Genomic DNA, 12,295 nt, shown 5'->3' with positions numbered 1-12,295 from the left:
ATTGCCATATGCAATGATTGCTAGATTTATCCAAAATAGTTCAAGCATTCCGACTTGGTGAAAAAAATTTCAACATTATCAACGCCGTGAAGTTGTTTACAATCTTTAACCACCAATCTAGCTTTTCTTTTGTATGTGTATACAATTTCATCTTTGTATGTTTTGAAAACATGTTTGCAACCAATGGGAGTGAACCCTTTATGCAAATCAACGTTGTATGTTTAGAAAACATGTTTTGCAACTAATGGGAGTGAACCCTTTATGCAAATCAACGTTGTATGTTTTGAAAACATGTTTTGCAACTAATGGGAGTGAACCCTTTATGCAAATCAACCAAATCATAGATTTGATTCTTTTAAGATGAAGGCACTTTGGATGAAATGGCCTCAAACCATTTTGTATGGCCTCGAACCATACTTATGTTTCTGATGGCCTCAAACCATACTTGGGAATTTTTAATTCGTCGTAGCTAACCTGTAAGTCGTATGTTTTTGAAGCACTTTCCATAGTCTTCATAGTTTTCATTCCTCAAGATATCTATGTATCTATCCTTGTTGAATTCTATTCCTTATACGATTTACCTAGGTATTGAACATCAAACATTAGTGTCTATAAAGACATTACTCAAGTCCTTTGAGTATTAGGATTCTCTTGAAGCATTTCTAAAGTCTTCATGAAGCTCTTCCAAAGGCTTCTAAGTACGGAGCTTTTCCAAAGACTCCTAAGTATCCTACATTTGTTTGTTACGTTGCTTGACTCGAAGTTCATTCGAGGTCATTTTTCTCCCATTTGCCTTTTTGGAAATATGATGGTTTCCTAAAAGACATTATCTAGAGCAACAGCCATACGTTCTTAGATTTGTGGTAGAATCAATACCTTTTGTTTCTATGAGTAGCTCATAAAGAAACATATATCTATACTTGAGTTTGTTTGTTGTAAACACTAACTCCCACTGGGTTTGACAACCCTAGATATATATATATATATATATATATATATATATATATATATATATATATATATATATATATATATATATATATATATATATATATATATATATATATATATATAAATGTACTGAAAAGATGTACTGAACCGAATTTCAATCCTTATGACATCTTATCCTTAGCTTTGACAACTTTGTTTAGTGTGATAGTCACTTGAGAGTATCATTTAGAAACTATATAGGAAAATAGTCGTGATTATCGTTAATCGGATAGATTCCGATTTCTCCATTTGGACATACCATATTCTTATGGAGCTTTGATTGTCATATTGCCAAATAAAAAATCTAGATAATCTTTCTTGGCTCATGCAAACATCACCTTGTCCCAGCCTAGATGTTCCAAAATTCTTGCCAAGCTGATTTTATACCCTTTTGTGAATTGCATTGAAGCATTTCACATATTTCAAGTTGAGTAAATATAGCCATATTTTCTCAAATTCTTGTGAAATAGGTAAGTCATAAATCCATCTTAGGCCCATAAACTTTATTGTCTAGAAATTCTAACAATAGTCCATTTCTATATCATGTTCAACAAGCAAGACCCACGTGTCTTAAATTAACCAACTTTCAGAAATCCATGCAATGAAATCTTAGAATGTTATCTTGTTGATATGGTCGTATCACATTGCCAAAGATACGTGGAACACAAATCAAAATGTTTTATTTGAACCTTCTGAAGTTTGAGTGTGAAGAGATTCGTTTGTTTATTAATCAATCATATGACTCAACCCTTAAATGACCATTTCATTCAAATAAACACTCAACGAATGTTTTTGTTTACTTTGAATTTGAGTCTTTCCGTTGTCCAAACAGAAATTGATTATGATGATTAATGGAACATAATACCATTAAGTTCCAGCCTTTAGAAGGACTTTAAAACAAACATGATGACCCTACAATTAATGTAGCACAACTTTGCTTCATTTCCCACTTGTAGGTCAATAACCAGACTTAGCTCCCGAAATTTGAGTTCTTAACAAGAGTTAGAACCTTAAGAGGTAATCTAATACCATGGGAGTTTATTTGCTAAGTCGTTTCTCTTTTAACATATACCTCAAGGTAGAAATAGAATATCTAAATTCATTTCTTTTGTTCCCCTTTCCTATCCTTTCTAGCACGTTTTCTTATAGTCCAAAAGATTTTACTCTTTGCTTGATCTTCTTACTTTGTTATGCCTACAAAGTCCCTTTCTTTTATTCATTTTGAATGACCACATCCAATGAGTCTATTTCATTATCGAATACTTCATTATACATGAGTCTTTAACTCAATACTTCATTATTCCAAAACTACCCAGTATTCTGAATATATGAGGTCCAATTGGTCTACCATTCAAATTTTAGTTTGAAAACAACCATGAAGATCACTATAAGAAAATAGCATTCAAGATACGCTCTCATTTCCTTTTCTTTGAGAATCGCTCTCAAAATTTGTTACCAATCGATCGAGGAAATATCGCAGTTCTATTATCATGAAGATTTACAATTCTACAAAATGAACTAGCAAAGAAAAACATTTACCATACTTTAGTAACTTGAAATAAAAGCATTCACGCAACAATCAAAGCTACTAAACATTTCATTCATGCAAAAATAAAACATGGTCCATAATGAATGAAACGATTCCAAGACCCTAAAAGTCCTAAATCTTTAAGCAGCTTTGGCATGTCTTAAGTATTTTAAGATTCTAGGTAAGTAAAACCTATTTCTAGTAATCTCCAAATTACTCTTGGTTAATAAATTAATACCATAATTTATCCCATTGCCACAACATAATGCCATTGTTGTTTGAGTTGAAACCACAATCAACGTGCTCCTTTGGGACGCCTTACCACCTAAGTCAACTAAAATAGCACCTCGCTTTGGCGGAAACCTATACTATCTTAGATCCTTAGATTTTTGTAAGTGCTTGATTTGGAAGGCAACTTTTGAACTCAATATTACTTTTGACCTAGTTGTTTCTATGTTGGTTCGATTATTTAGTGAACTAAATCTAATCGAGTCATACAAACAACATATTCATGCATAATATACATACATTCAAACATAATATATATAAAGTGCATAAATAATAGGCGAACTAGTATGGCCCAAAACATCTTGTCTTGAAGCATCCAATCTTTTTCACCATCTTGTTAACTTGGCATCGTCTTAAATCTTCATTCAATTGCTAACTTAAAGTTCTAAACCTAGAAATACTTGAAAATAATAAAATTACATCAAAATTTCCATAGTACACAGACCATATTTAAAACTTTACATTCAAATATAGAACTGTTCGCAGACCGTATTTAACTGTCCTAAAATGGCCATACTAGTCACTTGGAGTACCTGCATTACACAAAATATATATTCTATGCATTCACCCATTTGTATGCTAAAACGAATGGCCCATGTTAATTATGCAAGTATTTACGTGAATTAATTAAAATTAACGTTCACATAAACGCGTCCTTAAAGATTAATCAATTTCCAAATTATTAATCCTTAGACTTTATTCTAATTGAAATTGAATTTAATTAAAATAATGCGACCTACGAAAAATAATTAAAATAATTATTTCATTTTTAATTTCATTTAGCGGCTCCCACTCAAACCAATAATTATTCCGGATAATTAATAATTAAATATTAAATTAAAACTCGCGGCCCGGCCCAAGTAAATAAAATAATTAATAATTATCCTGTTAGCCCAAATTAATGCAAACATAGTCAAGCCCAACGAAATGAACAAAACAAAAAAAATGTTTGTGTGCATGCGCGGGCCACAGCATGGTGTGGCCTACGAGGCATACGAGCAATGCCCGCGTACCCCGCAGCCGCGCACATGTACCCGCAGCGTGTTGCTGCCCTGCGTGCTTCGTCGCTGCTCGTCGCTGCGCATCGCAAGGCGAGGCGCCTTGCTTGCTCACAGCCATCGCAAGCAAAGGCCATGCCTTGCTCTCCCTTTCCTCGCCCAGCGCGCGCGGCACGCAGCGCCCCTGCCGTTGCCCGCGTCGCTGCGGCTCGGCACGGATGCGGCAGCACGCGTGGCTCGACGAGCCACACGTCCACCCCACCCTTGTGTTCGTGCCTTTGGTTCGTACTACGGACCAACTCAATTCAAAAAAAATAATTTCACGAACGTTTGCATTTAAGTTATTTTTTATAAAAAGTTACGATTTTTATTTTCGAAAAACAACTATCTTTCGTTATAATTAATTTAACGACAATCCAATTTCGTAAAATATTAAATCAAGGTTAACATTATTCAAATTTTAAGAACGAACGACTTCAACTGAAAAATTTAACTTTTAAATAATTAAATCTAAAACTTTAAATCGTTCTAAACATTTAAATTTCAGATTTAATCAATTTGGTTCAAGTGTCGATTAAAATTAACGAAACCATTCAAAAGTTTAATCCAATCATTTATAAAATTAGCCACTGACCATGAAATTATATTCCCTTTCCCAATTAACTAAATTATTAGATCTAAATTATTTAAAAAAACAATTAGTGATCTAAAATTTACGAATTTGGGGAAAGAAAAATTAGGGTTTATACTAATAGGAAACGGTTGAAATTTTTACCATAGATCAAGAATATAACCAGCAACATCTTTACCAAATTTCAATCAATTACGAGTAGTTTAGGTTGACCAATTAATTGAAATACTTTCCGACTTTATTAATTTTAATTCGAAAATTAACAAACACGCCCAAAATACATAACTTCGATCCCTGCTTTTGCAATTCCGTTCGCATGAGTTGATCTTTGAAAATTGTTTTCAATCAGATTAGGGTCAGAAAAGTCGAAAAACCGAATCTTTTTGATTTCAGAACAAGTTACGCAATTAATTCAATAATTCATAAAAAATTACGAAAAATCAACAAAAATTCCCAAAATTTCGACAACAGAAAAAAACAATTAAATCATGATAAAACATGCTTTGAATACATAAGGCTCTTAATACCACTGTAGGGGAATACCGTTAAACATACATAACATGTGCGGAACAATCCCCAAAGCCAGGAAACATGTATAAAGCACAAATTAAGCAAACTTACATTCAAAGCGTGTTTTCCCGAGTTTAGCATCAACGAACACGAACAAAGAACTCCAATTGTCGTTCCTCTATTTGGTTCACCGACACGTTCAAATCCGCCTTGATAATCGTAGATTAGACAATCACTCAAGAGTTTGTGCTTTTGGGAAGAACACATCCATGGAGGCTTAGAGAGAATTAGGGTTTCTCTCTCATCCTTAGGGTTGATGTGTGTCGACATAAATTGTATAAGGTTAGGAAAACAACTTGTAAGTGTGGAATATAACCCTAAGGTTATATTTTGTGTAACCGGCTAAGGCACAAGCCCTAACCGACCACACAAGCCTACACTTACCGAAGCCCATGTGTACGGCAGCCAAGCAACACAGCAGTGGGCCACGGGCCTTGCTGCTTACTTGTTGCGCTGCTGCCCAACTGCGCGCACATGCAATGTCGCAGGCTGGCTCATTGCTGCGCGCAATCTTGCTGGCTCGTTGGGCCTCGCGCACATGCGTGCTTGGCTCGACGGTCCGACAATTTCGTTGCGGCTCGTATTCGCGACTAATACCTTACGGCTATTATTTATCGTATCGTATTCGACGAATCACCGTCGTCCGATACGATTATTCGTTTCTCCCAGCTTACGAATATTCGCGATACGATATACGATTCTTATCCAACGTCATATCGTATATTATGTTTTTCCGAACTAATTCCCGAAAAGCTATTAAATGAACTTCCGATTCATTTAATCCGGTGATCTGTTACATGTCATTGGTGTGACCTTATAGGTCCAGTCAAGAGTAAGTTGTGAGTCTAATATAGATTAGAACTCACTGATCGGAAGCATTGCTCCAGCTAGCTGTTCCGATCACTTGATCTTACCGAATTAATTGTTCACAATTAATCTGAACCTTGGTATTAGACTTAATGCAACTTAATTGGGTGAAGGACATATTTCCTTCACGAAAGTCACTGCTCGCGTCAAACTAGTAGCGGTGGAGTACGAGTTGTGCTTTAGGATGCAGAATAGTAATTGTTGTGATTGTAACAGTTATATATTTTCTCTAAATTTGTATGCAGATCTGTCTTATCATTGTAGATGCCGTATGACTGATTATTAATGATATTGTAATTATTCCCCGTCAAAAAAAAAGGTCAGTCAGGGTTGTAGACACCTACTTTTGTCCCCATGAGTTGTTGCGTGGGAAATTAAAATAATAATTTCTATGTTCTAAGATATAGTTGGAGAGTCTTCCACATATCTGTGAACTGCTTGGATAAGTAGATCCAAACAAAGCATCACTAGCAACCTAAACAGTTGAAGTAAAAGTACTTATTGCCTAAGAAGCAATAAAACAAAGTTGTTTATATTAATGAGTTCTTCATTGAACTTGGGTGGATCACATGTCTGCTAACTTGATGGTTCTTCATTGCAAAATGCGTAGAACCACTATCGAAGTAAGAAAGACTAGATCACATAATAAACAAACTCAAAAGATCTTATCATCATATCTCGAAGAACATTCGATGAAAAGGATATTAAGATTGGCAAAGCATGATAACTAAACCTATGCAACAAGTGAGAAGCAACACTCACGTTGTAGCACTGGAAATCAAGCATAGCTTTGAATTCCATGAAATGTTTTAAAGATGGGTTAGAGGCCCATGGTTGTAAAACAATGGGGTTGAACAATTATCATATATGAAATGTATTTTCATATTCCATTTAATCTTGGTTTAGTATTAAATGATTAGTCCCTTCAATTTGACGATATATTCAAGATAGACTATCAGGACCAGTCATGTGACTAAGAAATGTCTATCAAGTGAACTTGAATGTCAAAGGTTGAAAATGGTCCCTAGTCGGAGTTTTCTATAAAATTGGACGCATAGAAAACGTTAGACGATTAGAATGCAAGATGACTAGTAATTCTGTTTCTTGAACTATGTGGACATGGCAATGTCATAATCATTTGCATAGATACTTACTTTGGGAAGACTAGTATCGGACAAGACCTATGAAACTTTACTGTAAGAGATGAAAATCTGTCATAAGTAAATTTCATTAAAATTATTAGACACTAAATCCTCAATACCTGAGTGATTTGAGATTACTTGTTTAAGAACTGGTTGCTTTGACGTTGACCAACCGTCGCACCGTAAAAGGAGGCTATAAAGGCAACGCTCAGGTAATCACCTATCAAACGAAGTCTAATCTCAAGATCGCAAGATTGGGATTGTCCTCCCATAAATCGGGATGAGATGCTTAAAAGTTGTACAAGGCCACTCGGGGAGCTAGAAACTGTGAAATGCATGGCCGTGCCCGGATGAATCATAGGCTATGATTATCTGTTTATTTGATCAGTTGAACTCTGAAACCGAGAAACACCTCTGGACATAATAAGGATGACAACTCTTACCTTATGTTCAAGAGCAAGCATCGAGCGACAAAGGAATTAGGAAATGCACACTTGTCCCTAAGGACAAGTGGGAGACTGAAGGAAATAATGCCCTTGGTCCAAGTATGCATTCTATGTTAAGTCTAATAAATGCGGTTCAGTATTAATTAACAAGTTAATAATTCAGTGAGATCAAGTGAGCTGAATGCCTAGCTAGAGGCCGCTTCAGTTCAAGTGGAATTAATGATATTAATCCACAGTTTACTCTTGACTGAACCCGTAGGGTCACACAAATAGTACGTAAACGGATCAAGTATTTAATGGCATTAAATACTCCATCTATGGATATTCGGAATCGACGGATCTTGGTTTCAGTGGGAGCTGAGATCGTCACAGGCAAGAAATGAATACTCCGGAAACGATGATATTGCCGGAAACGGAAATATGGATCGTATCGGATATATAAATATTATCCAAGTCGTAGATGTTGCCGGAAACGGAAACATGGTACGTATCGGAAAATATTATCGGAAATGGAAATATTGCCGGAATCGGAAATATTGCCGGAAACGGAAATATTGTCAGAATCGGAAATATTATCGGAATCGGAAAATAATTCCGGAAACGGAAATATTAAATATTTGTTCGAAACGGAAATTGATTCCGGAATCGGAAATATTGAATATTGTTCGTATCGGAAATGAATTCCGGAATCGGGAAATTAATCGGAAGCGTATCGTACGAATTAGCATCGGACGAGGCCTGCCAGACGAAGGCCCAGCACGAAGCCGGGCCATCGCCCAGCAAGCCAGCGCGCCACAAACGCACCAGCCAAGGCTGCGCCAGGCCCACCGCAAGGCAGGCCCAGCGCGCGCCAAGGCTACGGCAGCGTGTGGGCTTGCGGCAGTGGGCTGCGAGCTCACGGGCTGCGCGCGCGCGCATGGCGCCCCTCGTGGGCCGCTGTGCGTGCGTGTGTGTTTGTGTGCTACTCGAATCCTAAAGCTACCGGGATTTGTCATATGATTAAATCTAATCCTAAAAGATTTAGTTTATTTAATTAGAGTCCTAGTAGGATTATAATTAAATAAATTAGTATCCTAATAGGATTCCAAATCCTTTTCCATAAACTCTATAAATAGGTGCCTAGGGTCACATATTTACATGGAGCATTCAAGTATTCAAAGTGAGTTTTTGAGAGCAAAATTCAGTCATACAATTGCCTATAAAGTGCCGAAAATTCTAAGTACCTTAAGGGCGATTCTAGTTGGTCAATCTTAAGGCGGATCCGGACGTGCTGTGGACTATCTACGGAGGGACGACACTTGGAGTCCTAAAGACTTGTTCTTGTTCGGTTCGGGCGCAGCTAGGGAAAGCACGCAACAAAGAGTATGCATCTAAACTATGCTAAATGATTATGTGTAAATAATATGTTTTCCTGGCTTTATGGTTTTTCCGCATGATTTATGAATTGTCATATGTATCATAACCTAACAAAAAGTGGCAAAGTCTTAAAAGATAGAAACCTGTCAGAATTAGGTGTTGCACTCCAACATAAATCCTAAAAGAGATAGAATTTCCATTCCTGGTATAATTCGAAAATAAGAGTTACGTATTAATTAAATTCCTAACGAACCTAGAGTTCGTAATGGGCCCAGACGCATTCCGTCATAACTAAATACGCACTAAAAGCCTCGGATAAATCTCAAAAGCTCCGTGTTCTAAGAGTCCAAATCTGACAAAGAACTCGGCCCAGATCCCATTTCCAACGCCTGGAACTGGGCGCCGAAATCTTCGGCGCCCAGCCCTGGGCGCTGAAAGTGCCTGGGGTCGTTTTATCTCCGGATTCTTTTTGGATTCGTATCTTAAAATCTATCTTTCCACACACTCTTTTCCTATAAATACAGCCTAAAACCGACGTGAAAAAAGACACACAATTCCATAATCTGAGTATTGACTCTAGCCTTAAGCCTTAAGCCTAAGCCTCACGCTGCGAAATTAATCCGGCGTTCTGTCGCAATCGACCCAAAAGTCGAACAGAACGCATCCTGCCCCTTGTAGCTTGATGAATTAAGCCTAAATACTGGAACATTGCTTGGAAACCCAAGATTCGCTAAATAAAAGGAGAAATAGCAAAGCCAAGTGATTAGTTTTCTGAGAACCACAACGCACCTCTCAAGGGCGCGTTGTAATGTGTCCCTCATATGATTTAATCGCTTTCATCACCCTTTTATAAAATTGTCAAACTATTAATTTGATCGATCTATCACGCCTAATAAGATAATACCCTGGACAATTGAATTATCATGCTAGGTACCTTAAATCAATCTAAATAAGATAATCACGATCGATTTAGTATTATGTGTTGCATATTGCTAAAATCAATTCAGAATAGTTTAATAGTTTAACGCATGTCCCTTCAATTATTTATGCTGAGCTAGTAAGGATAACCTGCCTCTGGAATATTATCGATGAGCACTCCTCTCGGTAGTTACAGTTCCCCGAACTCTCAATCTCTGCCCTGCGGGTGTACGTTGAGCGATCCCCAGACCAGGGATCACAAGGGAACCTATAGTCGTCGTGGTCGAACATAATGGCACTCCCTTTATGTCACGATAACCGGATTTTGTCAGTTTTTCTCATTGTCGTTAAAAATTGAATGGTGACTCCTATATTACTAGTCGATTGGATGTAAACTCACAGGAAATCCAATTACACTTGATCTGACAACGTCACGCCCACGAGGGACGAGGTCACGCATTAGCCTGGTGCTTTTTCGACCCCCTCACAGTGGCGACTCCACTGGGGACGTTAATGAAACACTCGTGCTCGTAGGTAATCAAAATAGCCGAAGGGTGAAACGATCCTACCCCGCGTATATTTCCCTATCAAGTTGGGACGACCTGAAAATCAGCATATTAATGTGAACGGACAGAACCGCATAACGAATCTTGGCTTCCTTGGCATGTTTCATCTTGGGAGTTGGGAATAAGGATACCCATCGCCACCCGGGGGGTGCATACGCTTCGAATGTTGTCCACTCGACACTTTCGCTAGTAGTACACTTATCCCAAACCAAATCGCTCGCCCACTAGGTCCCTCTCATTGGTGCATGCCCCCTTGGATTACATCGTGATTGGCCTCTTGGGACGAAATTCTCTTGATATATGCGTTTTATATAGAGTTTTTACCCCCGTCCCTTAGTACTTTTTGATCTCAAATAAGCTCTTCGGAGCGATTTTAGTACTAATGTGCTCCTTGTAGTGTGTTTGTAGTTTCAGGTTCATCATTGTAGGAATTACCATATTTTTGTACATTTCCTACTCATTTGAATCAATACAAGAGATTATATACTTTCGAGAGCGCAAACATTGAGTTGGAAGAATTTTCATGCAAAGCGAATAGTGAAAGAAGTAGAAAACTGAATATCGTCCACTCTTTTGATCATAACTCGAGTTATACAACTCCAAATGAAGCGATTCAAATTGGGTTGGATTCTACACTTCAAGAGCTTTCCAACGAGTGGTCATTCGCCTAATTCCGACTTATAGCGAAAGAGATATGGTGTTTTTAAGATAGAGGATCGTGCAGTTTCAACACGCGCCCGATCGGGCGGTCATTCTGGGCGCTGTTCTGGGCATTTTGCAACCGCCCGATCGGGCGGAATTTCGCCCGATCGGGCCGACTATCGAGCACATCGCCCGATCGGGCGAAGCGTCGCCCGGTCGGGCCACGCCAACCTCCAGCGTATTTCGCGAGATTTTATTTCCGATTTTGGGCTCTATTTTGGGCAAACTATAAATACTAGCCCCTTATATTTTTAGTGACATCTTTTATTCTAGTTTTCTAATTACTTAGTCTATTTTAGTTCTCTCTATTTTCTCCAAACACTTAGTTTTAATTTTTATCAAAGATTCAAGCTTTATTATTCCATTGTTCTTCAAGTCGGTATTGTTTCTTGCTTTAATTTATCTTATTGCTTGATCATGTTTTCTATTATGTTAATTGCTTTGTTATTTATTATCATGAGTGAGTAGTTTAATTTCTAGGGTTTAGGGGATCCATGAATGCATGATTGGGATTATATATGGACTTGATTAATTGATTGATTGATTATAATTTCTATAGCTTATTATTATTGCTCGTCAATTCTGTTCGGCCGGACTATTTTGATTTGAGTTTGATTAACCTTAGATTATGCGCCGAGAGGTATAAATATGATGTTTTTTGGTCTGTGGCTATTAGATAGGAATTATTTCTAGTACGTAGCGAGAGCCCGCTAGTTGTTGTATCCTAAGGAATTCATAAGATTCGAGAGATGCATGTTTTCCTAATTATGATTGTTCATTGATTGTTATTGTCCGTTGTCCAATCCTGCTCTGCATTTGTGGTGAACCGCTGCCCTAAATTCCCTTAATATTGTTATATTCCAGTTTGATTATTTGCCTTAGCTTAATATACAAACCAATCCAATTCTTTATTACCAGTAGTCTAGATTAGTTAATTAATAGTAGAAAGAACATTGTTTCCCTGTGGATACGATCCCTGCTTCCCTTGCTATATTTTTAGTTGGTGAACGTTAGGTTTATCTTTGATAGGAGTGCGATTTAGCCTGTCAAATTTTGGCGCCGTTGCCGGGGAAACGTTTTAATTTTCTGCTACTAATTTTATGATCTAGATTATTTTCTTGAGTCTGATAGAACTTCCTGTTCTTTGAGACCATGTATATATTTTATTTTCTTTAGTTTATTTTTTTATTATTATTTTTTTTAAAATTTTTAAATTTTTTTTTCCCCTGAAAAAAATGGATTATTATTCTTTCCCTCAATTCTTAAATGAGCCTTTTTGGGTGTATTTCGATA

The sequence above is a fragment of the Spinacia oleracea genome, chromosome 5 (genome assembly GCF_020520425.1).
Source record: "Spinacia oleracea cultivar Varoflay chromosome 5, BTI_SOV_V1, whole genome shotgun sequence".
In the NCBI taxonomy this organism is placed as follows: Eukaryota; Viridiplantae; Streptophyta; class Magnoliopsida; order Caryophyllales; family Amaranthaceae; genus Spinacia; species Spinacia oleracea.
Note: the sequence above shows the minus strand (reverse complement) of the source record.